The following is a 19,158-nucleotide window of genomic DNA, read 5'->3' as shown; positions in this document are numbered from 1 at the left end:
TTTGGTATGTGTTTGCTGAGAAAATGCAGACTTTAATTCGCATCGATCGCACAGTTTACCTGAATTATAAAACTCGCGTTTGTTCACAATTCGCCTTTGGATGTTCCACTGACATTGAGAACAAACTCGGTTAAACCTATGCAGCCATAACCGGCAGGATTCTTCTTTTAATAATCTGGATTTATTTGAATTGATACAAGGTTTAGAACAAGTTTACTCGGAGCCATTGTTAAGGCATGTCCTTGAACACGCTGTACTACGAACAGATCATGTGCAGGTCGCAAATAACCTGTCAGAATGAAATAGCAATGTAATCACCTGCAGCCTTGCTCCAGTCAATGGAACGACTTCTATTTTTCTGTGGTGCACTTTACTAAATGCCGTGCACTCCAGTGAACATACTAATTTGGTATATCGTTCTTAAGCTTACAATTCGTGGAACTGTGTGTAGAATAAATGGTAGATCAAACAAACACCGGAGCGACCTATTTTTATATCCAAATAATGATTTACTTCCTTTTATCTAAGCAATGATGATGTGTATTTTCTCATTTTTCTCGATATTGACCTAAGTAGCAGTAATAATCATACTTCAGGAGAAATGGAATTTGCTCAGCATTGCTATGCAATTAATAATTTGGATTTTCTATTAAGAAAATGAGTTGTTTTAGTGATGACACTAAAAGCTTGCTTAATGTGCATAGAGGTGGCCTGACTGAAGAGATTAGTTGGAACCTTACTGCATGTATATTAGGGTAGTTACACAAAGGTTTGGTGAAACTTACGGACGTCTGAAATTCTACAAACACCTGTGGAAGGTAATATTTTTTGCCATTCCATTTACATCTCCCTTCTATTTATGAACAATGAACATATTGCATATAGTACTGACGCAAATATGCTAATTAGAAAATTCTTAATGATGTTTATGTGTTTTGATTAATGAAAAGCCCATAGAGAAATTAATTGTATAGAAAATAAAGTGCACGTTTGAAATTGTGACCACGGGGAGTGGCAGCCATTTACACGAAGCTATGCTAAAACAACTAAAGATGTGTGAATTAATGAAAATATATAAGAATAATGAATTGATTTGTAGAGTTAACTAAGGCCTATCCTTTTTCCAGGCCTCACTAGAAGGGCTGAATCACTAACGTGCTGTAGAGAAGCAAATGCATGACTTGACCCTGAACTGCCCGATGTTAAAGTTGCTTAGCTAGAATTTTCTGCAATGTACCGGCGGACAGGAGATGATGAAGACAATTTGATACAATTATGTGTAGAGTAGGCTAAATGTACTTTCCCAGGACTTGAACAATGGATGCACTGACTGAAGAAGAACATGCAACATTTTCGATACCTGATGAGGACATTGTATAGTGGACCAATCCACGTCTTGTGAAAGGACTAATATTAAAATGTATAGATTTAGTAAACTAATATTATAGGTTAAAGTCATATCTGCTGACTGACTGACCGATTGGGAATTAGGGGGATGGACTGGGAGACCCTAATAAAAGTAATGACAAGGAGCTAAAATTCAGATGCGGGAGACTAGGAGTGAGACGTTGATGACGTCAAGAGACACTGTTCGAGATTCTGTCATTAGGCTTATACTCTGAGGGCCTGATGTATTGCTGATCTACTGATGACCTGAAGACGAAGTCTGACTTTGTTGCTGATCCATTCTGTGGATAGGTAGCTATGAAATGTGACTGACTAACTTGTGCCTTTTCTTCTAGGTACCAACTGCGCTGTTTTACAGATTTTCACTTAGAAAGATGTTTTCCAAATTCATGTTTTCCTAAATTGTTTTGCATGAAGCCCCACATGCTAATGCTAATATCTTCGTTAGGTAGGCTTTCCTAGGAGTGACGTTGACAGTGACAATTGACTGAGGAACTAATTGCTGAACTCCGCTATGGATGCTGCATATTCATTTACTGGTTTCTGTTAAAGCATTTGAACATATGATTTCTTAAGTTTTGATTAGATCATGTTATTAATGTCCATTAATGAATTAATTCTGAGCTGATTGAATTAAGGTTGGTCTAACTCGATGAGTTAGTATTGTAACCAATAAGGAAATAAATTATTTAACTCTTAACCGAGTTGTGGTTATTCATGAATAGATGGTTATAGATGTTGTCAATTAAATATTAATGGTTGGTTATGCTGATTATTGATGCTAGTGATCACTACATGATTAGGATATTCCATGCGATCCAAAAGGTTCATCGACCTATAAGCGTCCTCTTGTAAGTTTACTTACTAAGGTCCAGGCGTGCCAACAGTTTTTGGTAGCAGCTTGATGGTTAGTTTCCTTGGAAAACTAGTTATGTGGTGATTGCTAGTTATGGTGGTAGTTTGAGTTAGGATTAGTTGTTCATATTTTATGAGATTTTAATTTTGTTTTTCTGAAATGACAATTGTGGCAAATATGATGCCCCCTTAAGCCCAGAAATGACTTTCCTTTCCCAGATCCTGGATCCCCCTAGTAAAAATGGGTATGTTCTCAGTGTTCTTGTGATAGTATGAAAGTGGTAGGTTGCGCTTGCAGAGGCTTAAGCAACTCGCAGGTGAATTGTGATGTATGCGAGGTAAAGTAGGGAGCTTGCGTACTCCAGTTGAGGTGAGTAGGAGTGAGATAAGGTTTATTTATTAGTTAACTAAATCATAAAAGCAATCCTTCAACATAAAATTTGACAGAACCATGTTAATACACTGAAACATATATATATTACATAAATTTATAAAACTGGGAAGAGCTAAATACATTCTACAAATTTGAATTACTCCTACCTGACTCCGGTTTCTGGTGCAAGACTTCATAGCGGTCTAGCTGTGTGACCAGCGATGTTACCAAAATACCTTTCTTTCTTTGATGTGTTTACTCAGAGTAGATGGATTTTGTATCTGTTTGCGCCCTCCCTATCACAGGCTTGTTTCAGCAGATGTTATTTTACCTGAATAGATTTCCAAAACTTTAACCAATCTAATATTCATTATGTTGTTTTGTGGATTGAATGCTTCAATTAGTGCTTGTCTGCAGGATCTAATCCCAAAGCCATTTAGTTCTTTTTTCAGTAAGTGTTTTCTTTCTACAGCCAGGGCTGGGCAAATGCAGACCACATGCACCAAGTTTTCTACCGCCAGATGACAAAGGCGACACTCATGCATGCCCGCTCGTGGCCCCTTCTTCCATTTTGGCATGAGGTCTGGCGTTGGAACTTCACCCAGCCTGAGCCTTAGAAAGCATTGCTTAATTTTCCATGAATAGGGGGCAGCCATAAGTGATGATTCTTTAAGAGTTTTTACGATTTGAGAGTCAACCAGCCATGCGACCTACTGGTCATAGCCTCCCTGTCTTTTAACCAGCTATGTAGTTTACTTGACTTATTGACTGCTTTGTTAAAAGCCTGCGTGGGAAGCGACTGATCCCATACCCCACCTAGGTTCAGGAGGCTTATACTCCTTTCTAGATACCTTTTGTAGTTTCCATTCCCTTTTTCTAAGGTGATTTCCTGCCACACTAGATTGGCTAAAGACCCTTAGTAGGAGTGTACGTACTCTACAGTATGAGAGTAGGGAAGTCGTCGAACTTCATATGTGTGTGGCACTTTGTGCTCAAAAATTGGCCACATGGTTGTTGATGATGTACGGACCCTGTGTGGTCTGAGACTCCGGAGTATATTGACAAGTGTAGGAGGCACTTGGTTATATGTTGTAATCTGCCTGGTTTAGTAGGTTGATCGGGCGTGGTCAACAAGTCGGTGTGTGAGTTAAATGAGTAAGAGGAATTTTTCGACTGAGATTTGGTCAGTCCTATGTGTACCAGGACAGACCCATTCATCAGCTGAGAGTAAAATTTGCGGGTCGAATTTTACTTACGAATGTGGGAGACTGAGAACGAGGAATAGCTAAATGAGTGAAAGAGCCATTAGTGAAAATACGTAAGTTCTCTGAAGCGATTGTGTACCTTCATGTAGTAAACCAGCTGATTTGTTTTGGTTATTGGTTTTTGGTTAGTGCTCGCAATATTTCGCATTAGTTTTGTGGGAGTTGAAGTCTAGGAGCACAAGCCGCAAGACTTTGTCAGCTGCAGTGAGTGAGTGTGACGTCAGAGTATGCCCCGCTGGGATAGCTTGGTTAGTAAGAAGAGTCGCAAGCAGATTGGCAGCCGTCTGCAAGAGGCAATTGGTTGAGTTAGCGGGTAAAAGGAATCTTGGGAGTAAAAGTCATTTCATTATTGAATCGAGAAAATGTAATAGAGAAAATTAAGTTTTTCAAAGAGTTGAGGAGTGCCATGAAGGCTGATTCTTACATTAAGGCGTCAGTGGGGGAGCCAACCTCACTGGAAAATTCTCCGGCGTATGTTGTAATGGAGGAGCGAGGTGTCAGACCATGTCTTTGGTTGAAACAGTAGTGCAAAATGACAAAGAAATTGGGAGCTCTAGCATTTCCAGAGCATGAAACGTTTAATTTGAGAATTTTGGATCAATTGCGAATGACATTATATGAGACAAAGCCATCACCGAGGCCAGCACAGTTTGAGGCATTAGCAGTTTGGGAGTTGGTAGCCAGACAGCAACAAGAGTTGAAATTTCAGAGGAGAATAAATAAGGTGGAAAAATCTTTGGCAGAAGCAAGGTGGGATTGGGGACAGAAAAGGTGGAGAACAGAGACATTACAGGGAATTCAAGTATTTCCTGCAATTACAGAAGAAGATGAGTCAGATAAAGAAGATGTTGCTAAGGGTAATGAGAGTTCAGGGACAAAGAAAAAGAAAAAGACTTATGTAGAAGAAGAAGATTCAGATGTCAAGAATCTTATTACACAGTTGTTGAGGGATCGGCCTCTGCCATATGCGACCCATGCAGGAGGTCCAAGTACTAGTTCTGCCCCAACTGCTCCAGCACAAGCATCGGAGACAGTGGGACCAGTGCAGACAGACAGTGGGTAGGTACAAGGGATAGTGAAGAGTACTCCTAATGCAGGGATCACTTCTGTGGTCCAAGCGCAGATGCACCCACCATTGATACAGAGAATTTATCCAGATGTACCAGTTCTTGAGACGATCTCGAACTTAATGGTGCCATTGGAGCAAGTGTTCATTAGGCCAACGCTAGTTCAGACTCAGCCGACTCCAATGTTATTGCCTCCGGCACAGCCACAGGGTTTGTGGAAGTTTACACCGATAACAGGGACTCAGTCAGATGTCACACCAGTGATGAATTAGTCTATGGGGGTAACATTTCCACAAGGTGCGAGTGTCAGGTCAGCACCAGATGCAATATTGCTACTGATTACTGTTGGTCCAGCTGTACCTCCTTTTGCACAAAAGAAAGCGAGTGCTGGAGATCAGAGTGAAATGTCACAGAGCCTTGTGTGGAGGGGAGTTAGTGATAATGGGCAGATGGTATCATCTATGGGTCAGACCTTTAATGGCTCTCTCTAGACCATTAATGGATCTTAGTCCTCTTGTAGCGCTCCCAGATGCAGTAAATGGTCCGAGTGCGAGTCAAAGTTTGAAACTTTTGACCCGCAAACTCCAGGTGCAGCGATGCAACAGGCACCAGTGCCAAATGCAAATAACATCTTGTTACAGGGATTGACAGCTCGCAATTGAGTGAATGGTTGGGCAGTTTAAATGCACCTCCAAATACATCCAAAGGTGAAAAGCAGAAAAATCATGCAAGGGGCGCTACAGAAGTAACAGAGCTAGTTGCGGGAACGATGGGAGTGAACAGGTTAGAATCCTACACAGAAGAAGAGCTGAGGTACTTGTGTCCAAGGATTACAGGGGAAGTGAATAAGATACATCAGAAATTTGCAGAGTTGGCAGAAAAACATCATATAGAGATTGAGAAAACAAAGCATTTGAAACAAAGTTACAGGCTAGATTTTGAGGCAAAAGATTTCAAGCACATGAGGTCAGCAGGAATGAAGGCTCACATAAAAGAATTGTTGCAGAGTGCTCAGATCTGGGGAGCATTAGAGAAGTGGGAAGGTAGATGGGCAAAGAAGAAGGATAAAGACTCACAAGAAGGGTCTGAAAGTGTTCAGAAGGAAAATGATCCAGTAAAAATGTTGCCAATGAGAGAAATTCCAGGAGGGCAGTTTGTTCATGTCCCATGGCACAGGAGCGATATACTGTAATTCACAAATGATTACCCAAAACTGAGAGAGAAACCAGTTGAGTGGTATCAGCAGACGGGCAGGTTCGTGAAACTCTCTAAATGTATGTGGGAAGACTTGAATACATTGTTGGAAATAGTGGTTCCGGCTGATTTATGAGTCGAATGCAAAAGGGCAGTAGATTTGCTGACAAATGAACCAGACAGGGATACAGTTACAGGTGCACCCTCACCTGAGGTGATGAAGCATTATTATAAGGTGATTGAATTCCTGAAGACGAGAATTTCGCCTAAAAATATTGATTGGCAGAGAACTGACAGAACAGTGCAAGAAACTAAGGAGTCGATAAATACTGACTATGAGAGATTGCTGAAAGCATTTAAAGTGTACAGTGGTAAGGAAGCAATTGAGCCGAAAGACGTTGCATTTTGTGTTCAGGTTTGTCGAAGGGTTGAGACCAGAAGTAGGACAGATGATTAAGAGTCATTTGATTTGTTGGCAAGCGAAGCCGAACGATGAGGTGTTGCAGTATGCAAAATACTGTAATGATGAGATTGAACTGAAGCAGAAAAAGTTGAAGGAAAAAGCAATGGTGATGCAAATAAAGGCAGCTCAGATAGGAGTGCAAGGAGCTTTAGTACAACCGATGCCATAGCAGCACCCATCCTCAGATGAGAGGTAGAGATTGTGGAATTGACATGACACGTGGTCCGGATTTGGGTACTGTGGTAGTTCAGAATGACATGCAGGGAATGAAAAAGGTGTTACTCTGTCATCTGTGCGGACACATGGGACACTGGAAGCAGGAGTTTCTGTTGATGGTGCAGGATGGTGTTGTTCAGCAAGGTGGTGGTGTCAGTACATTTCAAACTGTGAAAGTCCCAAAAAATTAGAGGATTTAATCCAAATGTTCAGAACCGAGTGCAGAGTTTTCAACCCATGCAGCAGGTGCAAGTGCCGCGTGCACAAATGACACAGTTGCCACCAATACAGTAGCAGGTTCCCATGGTACCCAGACACCAAATTCAGATACCTCAAGCCCTGATGGAACAGGAACAGATGATGCTTACACAGCAGGTCACAGGTCAGAGACAAGACAGAAGTAATGACACAGTACACCAATTTCCATTTCATAGTGAGGATGAAATAAACGAAGAATGGATGAGTGACAGTTCGGGTGAAGGACTGTGTATGCTTGCAGCGTCCCTAGATGTAGATCAGAGAGGACCTTTTGTGAAAGGAAAGGCAATAGGTTACAAGGTCTCATTTCTAGTGGACACAGGAGCTACACGCTGTACAGTGAGAAGTGCAGAAGTTCCCAACTTACCTCTTTCAGACAGAACGGTTCAAGTTGTGGGAATGGAGAACAGACAATTGACAAATCCAATCACAGATCCAGTGCAAGTTGAGATTGGTAACTTCCAGGGACTGCACAGGTTTGTAGTCTGCGACTCAAGTCCAGTATCCCTACTGGGAAGGGACTTACTGTGTAAGACAAAATGCTCCATTAATTGTTTGAATACTGGGATAGAGGTACAAACTAATAGTGATGATGAAAAAGAACAGGTGTCTGAGACAATGGTTAACAACGTTAAAGAGGAATACCATTGATCGAGTTTTTCCCCCTGCTTACTGTGAAAGAATTGCATGCAGATCTGCAAAGAACAGAGCAGGAAAATGTGTGGGACTTGACAGGAAAAGAAGTGGGTTTGATCAAGGGAGTGGAACCGATTAAGATCACTTTGAAGCCAAACGTAGTATTCCTGCAGCTTCCACAGTATAACATGGCACAGGATGTCCTAATTAAAGTGGCACAGATAATTGGAGATTTTCTAAAACAAGGAGTTTTGACAGAGGTGTTGAGTAGTCCATATAATTCACCGATAATGGGCTTGAAGAAGCTGTGTGTGAAAGTGCGCATTGTGCAGGACTTGCGAAAAATGAACAACATTGTGGTCAAGTGTTGTCCTGTAGTGCCAAATCCAGCAGTGATACTGTTTCAGATCCGTTGTAATGCAGAGTGGTTCACAGTGGTTGACTTGTCACAAGCTTTCTTTTCTGTGCCTCTTCATGAGGATAGTCAGTTTCTTTTTAGTTTCAAATTCCTAGACAGAGCCTACAGCTGGTGCAAGCTTCCACAAGGGTATACGGAGTCACTGTCACTGTTTACTCAGATCCTGAAAAAGAATCTGGAATCACTGGAATTATCGTACCAATCGACTCTAGTGCAATACATTGATGATTTGCTGATTGCATCCAGGACAAGGGACGTATGACTCAATTGCCCTGTTAAATCATTTGGGAAAATTCAGACATAAGGTGTCACCTTTGAAATTGCAGTATTGTCAGAAATTAGTAAAATACCTGGGACACCAGATTGAAAAAGGGTCAAGGAGAATCTCCAGGAAGAGAATTACCATGATTTTGCAGAGAAATCCCCTGACTTCACAAAGAGATGTCAGAATATTTCTGGGAATGGTAGGGTATTGTCGACAGTGGATTCCAAATTTTGCCGAGATTGCTAAACCATTACAACAATTGACACATAAGGAAGTTACAGACCCCATTACCCTAGATGAAGCTCAGAGGAAAGCATTCACTGAATTGAGAGAGAGTTTGTGCAGAGCTCCAGCGTTGGGAATGCCTGATTACACAAAGCCATTCACATTGTTTTGTCATGAACGTGACGCTTGTTCTTTGTCTGTGTTGACACAGGTCCATGGAGGTGCTTATCACCCAGTAGCCTATTTTTCAGCTACCTTGGACCCAGTTGCAGCAGCTTTACCAGGTTGTCTGCGTGCAGTAGCCGCAGTTGGTCAAAGTCTTTCTCAATGTGAGGGAGTAGTGATGGATACCCTTTGATGGTAATGGTACCACCCTCTGTTGAGATCTTACTGAGAAGGACAAAAACGTAGTATTTGACTGGTGCAAGACTGACGAGGTACGAGACGAGCATATTGGGTACTCCAAATGTAACATTGAAAAGATGCACAGTGTTGAATCCAGCAATATTGCTACCAAGTGATACTGTTGAAGATGAAAAAGCAGAAGACATCGAACATGATTGTCTTGAGGTACCTGAACCGTGTACAAAACCGAGGCCTGATATTAGAGACACACGATTGGAGTAAAATTACTAAATTGTCTTGTTGATGGTTCATGTCTCAGAGATGGGACAGGGACATTGAGAGCAGGATACGCAGTATGTACACTCACAGGCACATTAGAAGCTTCCTGGCTTTGAGGTTTAAATTCTGCACAAGTGGCGGAATTGGTAGCTCTTACTAGGGCATGCCATGTTTCTGCGAGAGTCACAATCTATACTGACAGCCAGTATGGATTTGGAATTGTTCATGACTTTGGTCAATTGTGGTCACAAAGAGGTTTCTTGACCTCTACTGGTACACCAGTGAGAAATGGTGACAAGATAAAAAAGTTGTACACAATACAGTTACCTGAACAAATTGCCGTGGTAAAATGCAGTGCACATCAAAAGGCATTTCATTGGGAAATGGATATGCGGATCAAGTCACGGGCAAGGCAAGGTTTTGCGCATTGAAATGTATATAGTTTAAAGACAAGTGGTAATTGATGCCTGAAGAAGATAGTACTTGCACCAGTTTTGCATTAAAAGTGATTGATACCTTGGAAGAATTGAAAACATTGCAGGATTATGCAGACAAGGAAGAAAAACTACTTTGGGTTAAATTAAAATGTGTCCAAAGACCCGATGAAATTTGGATTTCTGAGGAGTGTCAGATGGTCTTGCCCAATAGTTTATTGTCTCAGATGGCCCGTTACTACCATCGCCAGGCACATATTGGAAGGGATGCCATGGTTAGACTATTCAAGATTGATTGGTTTAATCCTAAATTCAGGCAAGCAGCAGAAGCAGTATATCATCGATGCATAGTTTGTCAGCAACTGAGCGTGGGAAAAGGGACAGTGGTGAATCTGAGCCACATTGGAAGAGCAGGAGGTCTATTCAGCAGAATGCAATTGGATTTCATTAAAATGCCTGCGTGTGGAGGTTAGAAGTACGTGTTAGTGATTGTGTGTGTCTTTAGTCACTGGATTGAAGCATACCCCACAAGAAGAAATGACAGTCTCACAGTAGCAAAGCTGTTGCTTAGGGAGTTAATACCACATTTTGGATTTCTGATCTCTTTAGAATCAGATGGGGAACTCACTTCAATAACAAAGTGATTAAACTCTTATGTGCAGCACTAAACATTAAGCAGAAGTTGCATTGTAGTTATCGCCCTAAAGCATCAGGACTAGTGGAACAGATGAATGGTACCTTGAAATCAAGAATTGCCAAGATGTGTGCAGCTACAAATCTGAAATGGCCAGATGCATTACCTTTGGTGTTGATGTCAATGAGAAACACACGTGACAGGAAAAACAGGGCTGTCGCCCCATGAAATCCTCATGGGTAGAGCAATGAGATTGCCAGCAGTTCCAGCCAATGCACTTGTCAACATTACAGATGATATGGTGTTGGACTACTGCAAGGGTCTGGCAGATGTTGTTCGCTCTTTCTCTCAGCAGGTGCAGGCCACCACCCTGCCACCCATCCATGACCCAGGTCACAATCTGAGAACTGGAGACTGGGTCGTCATCAAAAAGCACTTCCGCAAGACCTGTTTGGACCCGCGTTGGAAGGGTCCCTACCGGGTGGTGCTAATGACTACGACAGCTGTGAAGTGTGCAGGACTCCCGAACTGGATACACGCAAGTCATCCAAAGAGAGTGGTGTGTCCACCAGAGCATGAGGAAGTGTTGTTGAGAGCACCAACAACAGCGAAATGGGTTGCCACAATTGAACAAGAACAGGAGCCAACTGAACCTGAAATTGAACCTGAGCTTGTGGAAGATGGGCCTATCACCCCTTTAAGAGACCAAAGTGAAGAATTACAGGAGGGTGTGCAAGAACCTATCTCAACGGACATAGCAGGAGAGCCTAGTGTAGCAGAGGTTCTCCCAGAAGCAGACAGTGCTGAAAAGCAGACTGAGCAAGTGCCAGACCAAGAGGTTGAAAGAGTTGAGACGGATCAACGTCAAGGTGATTCGACTCCTCCTGAGCCCATTGCAGGTCCATGAAGAGAAAACACCATAGAGAAAGAAAAGGAGAAGAATCCAATCTTGAGTAGAATATTGACGGAATGGACAAGAAAAGGAGATAATTGGCCTGAATCGCAGATTGGGAAGAAAAAGGAATTGGTCCTAAACGAAATAATAGAAGAAGAAGTGGATACTACGAGGAAGGAAGAATTGAGTGAAGGAGAATTGGGTGGTGAACGAAGGTTGACAAGAAAGAGAATAGCAAGTCGAAGATATGCAGGTCCTGAGTGGGCATATGCAGCTACCAATGAATGGCAACATGAGTTTATGTCTTTTTGTTTTGACAGAGAAGTTCCAAATCAGTATTTTGATGGGACCTGAAGGTGATCGAATAACAGAATTGTTGAGCTGATCTGAGAAACCTAAGAAAGAGACTGTTGAAATAAAACTGAAAGAGACATTGATAAGCTGATATGACAATTGAAAACCCGGATGTGATAAGCTGTTAATCGATTTTGACAAAGGAAAAAGGGGGTTTCTGGATGTGAAACTGAACTGTGAAGAGAGAATTTGTCTTCATTTTTTATTTTTATTGCACTCATCCAAGAGTTACTTCTGCTTTCTGATTCTTTACAGATCATGGCTGAGCTAAATAACCAAGTTAGAAATATTAGGTACTGTAGATATCTGAGTGTCGGAGTGGCAGTTATGTGTAGAATAATGTTTATAGTAATGATTGTGGGAATGTCTATTCATGAGATGAAAAAGGATACTATTGCTTCTGTTCCTGAAACTACTACACTAACAGCTTTAGAGAGGTTCAAGCTTGATGAGAAATACTTGCATCATTATTCTAATGCTCAAGGAGAGCTTTCTTCTAATGTTTTTTATCGCTTGTTGAGTGAGTATGTTGAGACGAGGGATGCGAGGAATTGTCTTGTGTGTACGCAAATTCCTTCATCAGTAGAAGAAGCAGTTACGTACCATAGTCTCCCTCTAACTTATGGCATAAGCTGTAGTTTACTGCTAAGAAGATTCTATAACCAAGAGTATAGACAATACTTTTATTCGAACTATGCTCAAAAGCATGGCGGAAACAGTACACCGAAGGGGAACTACTCACCTTCCAACACTCCATGAAGAACCAGGATGCCATGGAGCCCGAACTGCAGTTCCTCCCCATGTTGGTGTATCTACTAATACACCAGGAAGTAGAAAGAAGGTGACGGCGATGACGACGGTGAGTACTGCACCTAGCACACAGGGGAGGGGGGAGGTAAAAGACAGTTACACACACACGCGGCACGCAACACCCCCACCCCCCACCCTCACCCACAACACCATACACACTAACACATCCAACAACATTACTGATACACCCCGTTAACCCCTGGAAGAACGCAAGGACAAAAGAAATTGACTTTAACCAGTGATATTTTGAACAATCAGATAAAGCAATCGAATGAAAATAATTCAGTATATACAAATATTTACATTAGGTACAGAAGGCCGTACACTGTCCGTGGACCAGTAGGCCCAAAAATCATGAGCGAAGACCACACATGACACCTGCCTCAAAACGGAGAGAACACTGCAGGAGCATAAGACAGAAAAAACACAGGCACCTCAGGGGGAAGGGGACAGGGGCACCTCATCCAGAAGATGGTACTACGCCACTGCTCATCGAGGGGGCTCCATACGCACTGCTTGGTCCTGGGGAGTTCAAAGCCACAGTCTCTCAGGTGGGTGGTTTGCCCACTGCTTGGTCCTGGGGAGTTCAAAGGTTCAGTCTCTCAAGTGGGTGGTTTGCCCACTGCTTTCTCCTGGGGAGTTCAAAGCCACAGTCTCTCTAGTGGATGTTTTGTTCCATTGGTTCTGGAGGGGGCATTGTGCCCAGTGTGCTTCATCCTGCCAAGGATTGGGGGAGTGGATGCCTTCTTCCACTGGTTCTGGAGGGGGCATTGTGCCCAGTGTGATTCATCCTGCCAAGGATTGGGGGAGTGGATGCCTTCTTCCACTGATTCTGGGGGGGCATTGTTCCAGTGTGCTTCATCCAGCCAAGGATTGGGGAGTGGATGCATGTCTCCACTGGTTCTGGAGGGGGCATTGTGCCCAGTGTGCTTCATCCTGCTAAGGATTGGGGGAGTGGATGCCTTCTTCCACTGGTTCTGGAGGGGGCATTGTGCCCAGTGTGCTTCATCCTGCCAAGGACCGGGGGAGTGGATGCCTTCTTCCACTGGTTCTGGAGGGGGCATTGTGCCCAGTGTGCTTCATCCTGCCAAGGATTGGGGGAGTGGATGCATCTCTCTACTGGTTCTGGAGGAGGCGTTGTGCCCAGTGTGCTTCATCCTGCAAAGGATTGGAGCAGTGAATGCACCTCTTCACTGGTTCTGGAGGAGGCGTTGTGCCTAGTGTGCTTCATCCTGCCAAGGATTGGGGGAGTGGATGCATCTCTCTACTGGTTCTGGAGGAGGCGTTGTGCCCAGTGTGCTTCATCCTGCAAAGGATTGGAGCAGTGGATGCACCTCTTCACTGGTTCTGGAGGAGGCGTTGTGCCTAGTGTGCTTCATCCTGCCAAGGATTGGGGCAGTGGATGCATCTCTCCACTGGTTCTGGAGGGGGCATTGTGCCCAGTGATGCTGCACCTGTGGTGTGGCAGTTCCCATTCTCTCACCTGGGTGTCTGAGCCACGAGATGTGCAGGGAACAGGTAGCATGATACACCATGGAGGCAGAGCCACACTCCATCCTGTGACGACTTAGGCTGCAAACTGCTGGTAGTGCCAGTGCTGGTGGCGGTACCTCATGTGGTGTGTGCAGGGTCCAGGACGTCACCTGCAGCCTCGGACGGCTGCCCACTGGGGATGCTGCTGATGTCCGATGTAGTGGCACCGGCTGGGCACATGACGGTGCAGATGGTGGTGCAGGTGGCGGTGTCTGCGGCGGAGATGCTGCCGCTGCTGCCCGTGGTGCAGGTGTCTGTAGTGGTGGGGGGGAGACAGCAGACTGTCTCCGGCAGCCTCGGACGGCTGATCACTGGGGGGATGCTGGTGGCTGACATTGTGGCAGCGGCGGTGCAGGTGGTGGTGCATGTGGCTGTGCAGGTGGCGGTTGTTGCGGTAGTGCTGACCGTGGTACAGGTTGCTGGCCTGACTGGGGAAATGGTGATCACCAGCCCCTCACAAGGAGGCTTCATGCCCTGAGGTGACTTGGCCTTGCTCTTGTGCCCCTTCCCTACCTTGGTAGTTGCTGCTGGGACCTTGGCACTGTCCTCTTTGGGTTTGGATGAGGCCTTGCTGGGTGGGTGGTGCAACTTTCCCCTGCTGCATGGCAGGTGGCAGAATTGGCTGGTCCTTCCCATCTGTAGGTATGGTGGCTGAGGTGGCTGAGGTGGTGGCCTGGGATCTAGACATCCTGGCCCTAGGGGAAGGACAGGGGTTGGGGAGGTGTAGGGAAGAGGTCAATGTTAGCTAGCAAAAGTTTTTTTGACACACTGGGACGGGAAGATGGAGGGGGGGTGGGCGTGGAGGAAGAGGTAGTGATTGTAGGAGGTATACATCTGCTGAGTTTGGGTGAAGGTACATTTGCTGGAGGCTGTTGTGAGGTGGATGGCTGTTGAGTGGATGTGTGTCTGCGTTTGTGTACTTTGGGAGGAGGGCTCACAGACACACTGGGAGAGGACACAGGGAACGTGTGAATGGTTGTGGGGGTGGTGATTGCTCGTGAGCGGTGTGTTGTGATGGGCGTGCTGGTGATGCAGACAGTGGCTGAGGATGTAGTGCATGTAGGTGTGAGTGTAGACAATACTGGGAGTGAGGTGGAGGACGAGGAGGAGGGGAGACAGTGGAGGCAGTGGATGTTGGTATGTGTGCATGGGGATGGTGCTTGTGCCTGTGTGATGATGTGTGGTGCTTATGTTTTCCCAAGCCACTTTTGTGTGTTGATGTGTGTGCATGCTTGTCTGAAGGTGTGCTTGGGATATGCTGAGGTAGAGGGGATTGGGTTGGGGTAGTGGAAGTTGGAGTGGGGAGGCTGGACACAGGGACAATGGCTGCCATCAGTGCTGAGGCCAGAACCTTAAATGCTCTCTGTTGGACCGCCACGCCAGAATGAATGCCCTCCAGGTATGCATTTGTTTGTTACAAATGCCTCTCGACGCCCTGGATGGCATTCAGAATGGTTGACTGCCCAACAGTGAAGGATCTCAGGAGGTCAGCAGCCTCCTCACTGAGGGCAGCAGGGCTGACTGGGGCAGGGCCTGAGGTGCCTGGGGCGAAGGAGGTGCCCACCCTCCTGGGTGAGTGGACACAGGAAACACGCTGAAGGGCTTCTGGAAGGGCGGTGCTGGTAGGGGGGGTGGCAGCTGTACCTGTTGTTGGGGTGGGCACAGAGGTGTCCGCCACCGCCAGGGAGCTTCCATCAGAGGAGGAGTCGCTGTCACTGGTATCCCCTCCTGTCCCCGTTGTGGAGCTCCCCTCGCCGTCCATCCCACTGGTGGCTTCACCCTCTGTGGATTCACCCTCATGGGCCATGTGGGATGCAGCTCCCTCCGTCGCCGGTGCCTCTGCTCCTCCGCCAGATGATGCTAATGCACACTAGGACAAGGTGACAAAACAAGAAGGGGGGGAAAGACAGAGGACACACATGGTCAAAGCCAGCAACGCCACTACCATTGGCGGACACAACACACACTGAGCTGCCCTATGGACTAGGCCTTGCCCAACCACTCACTAAGGTAGTCGCCAGCCCATGGGGTACAATGCCTAATGCCAGCACCTGCTACCTGACACCCACAGGACCCTACCCACTAGTAGTTGCCCACTTGTACCATTGGTGTAGGGGTGCTTCAGAGCCTGCAAAGAAGGGACCTACCCTAGCATGATCACCCTGGCCTAGGGGCAACCACAGCCCACATCCCCCAATCATGTAGTTCCTAAAGCACACAAAGTCAGCTTTCAGAATTTGTACTCACCAACTTGTGGCTGCTATGATGCCCTCAAGCACCCATCCAACTCCGGAGATGTCACTACCAGGATGCGGAACATCAGGGGGGTCATGGTGCGATGGGCACCCCTTCCACGTTGGGAGGCCAGTCCCAGCTGGGCCTCCACCGTTTTCTTGGTCCAGCCGCGCAGGTCCTCCCATCTCTTGTGGCAGTGGGTGCTCCGCCTGTGATAGACCCCCCGGGTCCCGCACCTCCTTGGCGATGGCACGCCAAATACCCTTCTTCTGGTGGGTGCTGACCTAGACGGTAAAGACAGCGGAAAATGTAATTACTCACCTGTCCGGACCGTCATACTCATTGCCCACCAGTTTCCACCCATGCCCTGACGCACATACACTGACCACCTCTCACGCAGCACTCAGGCCAGGACACTTTAGCACCCCCCAACATGTGCCTTACATCCACACCACTCCAAACAGGCATTGCCCACGCATCATGCTCACAGTGTACTTACTTGTTTGTCTGGAGGACCGTAGAGTAGCGTGTACTGGGGAGGACCCCATCCACCAGTTTCTCCAACTCCTCCGCAGTAAAGGCAGGGGCCCTTTCCCCAGACACTCTAGCCATTGTCGCTTCCAGACTCGGGTCACAGCAGCACTTGCAGTGTAGGTCCTCTCCTGTTGATGATCAGGTATCAAGGGAGTGAATGGGTAGAAAATGGCGGTGACGTCCATGGTGGTGCGTACCGTCACCGCGGGCGTACATCACCATTGGCTCCTGGAACCCATAGGTCCCAATGATAACCAATGCAGAGTTGCGCGGCAGTCTTCCACCGCCTACCGCAACGCTGCACAACGCAAGCGCAGTTACCTCATTTCCCCTTGTCCCTCCTCACAGGTCAGGCAGCCGCCATTTCAGGGTGGCACATGGTATGGCACCTAACTGCATCACAGCACATATTGGCACATATACTGACTCACGATGTCACACACTGCTTATGTAACATTAATTCAGACACAGTTGTGCTATCTATGTGGTACGTGACCTTCTGCTCATCATTCTCCTCCATAGGCTACAACCGCTGAGGCAGATGATGAGATGGCGGCATCCTCCAGTGTACAGACCCCTGGTGGACCTGTCAACAATGGAGGACAGACACATTATTATCACACACAGACTTGATCCTGCCACAATCCAAGAACTGTGCGCCCAATTGGAGCCAGACCTGATGTCAGCTATCCACCAGCCCACAGGTATCCCCCCTCTAGTGCAGGTCCTGTCAGTGCTCCATTTCCTGGCAAGTGGCTCCTTCCAAACTACAGTGGCCATAGCATCAGGGATGTCTCAGCCAATGTTCTCAAACATGTTGAGCAGGGTGTTATCTGTCCTGCTGAAAGATATGCGCAGCTAAATCATTTTCCCCAGGTGGCCACAGTGAAAGTTGACTTCTACGCCTTGGGACATATCCCCAACATCATTGGTGCCATTGATGGGACACATGTGGCATTTGTCCCTCCACTGCAGAAATGAACAGGTGTACAGGAATAGAAAAAGCTACCATTCGATGAATGTGCAAATGGTGTGTTTGGTGGACCAGTACATCTCCCATGTGAATGCCAAGTATCCTGGCTCTGTGTATGATGCCTATATCTTGCTCAATAGCAGTATCCCTTATGTGATGGGCCAACTCCAGAGGCACCGGGTGTGGCTAATAGGTGAGCCCATGGTCCCCACACAGTATGAGTAGGTGTCTGGGTATGGGGTTGTCCCTAAGGGTTAGCGTGTGTCTCACAATTGTCCTCGATATTTGCAGGTGACTCTGGTTACCCCAACCTCTCATGGCTACTGACCCCAGTGAGGAATCCCAGGACAAGGGCAGAGGAACGTTACAATGAGGCACATGGGCGAACCAGGAGAATTATTGAGAGGGCATTCGGGCTCCTGAAAGCCAGATTCCGGTGCCTCCATCTGACAGGTGGCTCCCTGTACTACTCACCCAAGAAGGTGTGCCAGATCATTGTGGCATGCTTTATGTTGCACAACCTGGCATTGAGATGCCAGGTGCCTTTTCTGCTGGAGGAAGAGCTTGGTGATGGTCTTGTGGCAGCGGTCGTGCCTGTGGACAGTGAGGAAGAGGAGGCAGAGGATGAAGATGTTGACAACAGAACAAACATTATCCTGCAGTACTTCCAGTGACACACAGGTAAGAGACTGTAACTCCTCTTCACATTTCAGTACACTTAAGGACATTGTACATGGCAGCCTCTTACCCTCTTTCTATGGACACTGACTTTTTCCTTTGGGTTTCCTTTTTTGAGATCTGTGTACCCCATTCTGGCTTCTGCTATGCGTACTGCTGCCCAACAACTGTCATACATTGGTATGAGTAAATGAACATATACCTTGCAATGCTTTGCTAATGTTGTAGTAATACATTTATGAATCATCAGACTGACTCCAGATTGGTATTTGATTCAAGGGTGTTTATTTAGGTGCTAATAAGTATAGGGGTATGTGCAAGGGGCTGGGGTGATGGTGGAGGAAGGTCCATGGAAGAGTCCAGTCTCATGGCATCACAAGTGCATTGTCCAAGGGGGCATAGGAAGTGGAGCAATGGCAGTTCAAGGTGGACAGGGTAACAGAGTGGGACAGAAGGGTGACAATCAGCAGGGTCCTATTTCCTGGCGGGGGTCTTGGCAATGTTCTCTGTCTTCTGCCTGGATCGCAGGGACCGTTTGCGAGGTGGTTCTCCTTCTGCAGGGGGTGTGGTGCTGGTGGCCTGATGTTCGTGTGGCGGGCCTCCTGTCCACTAGCGCCGGCGGAGGTGGAAGGCTGTTCCTCGGTTTGGCTAGTGTCAGGGGCCCTTTGTTGAGCCACTACCTCCCTCATGGTCTTGCCCATATCAGCCAGCACCCCTGCTATGGTGACCAGGATGGTGTAGATTTTTGTGAGGTCATCCCTGATCCCCATGTACTATCCCTCCTGCAGCCGCTGGGTCTCCTGAAACTTGGC

The sequence above is a fragment of the Pleurodeles waltl genome, chromosome 5 (assembly GCF_031143425.1).
Source record: "Pleurodeles waltl isolate 20211129_DDA chromosome 5, aPleWal1.hap1.20221129, whole genome shotgun sequence".
Taxonomy (NCBI): Eukaryota; Metazoa; Chordata; class Amphibia; order Caudata; family Salamandridae; genus Pleurodeles; species Pleurodeles waltl.
The sequence above is the reverse complement of the archived record's forward strand: the minus strand, read 5'-3'. Positions refer to the sequence as shown.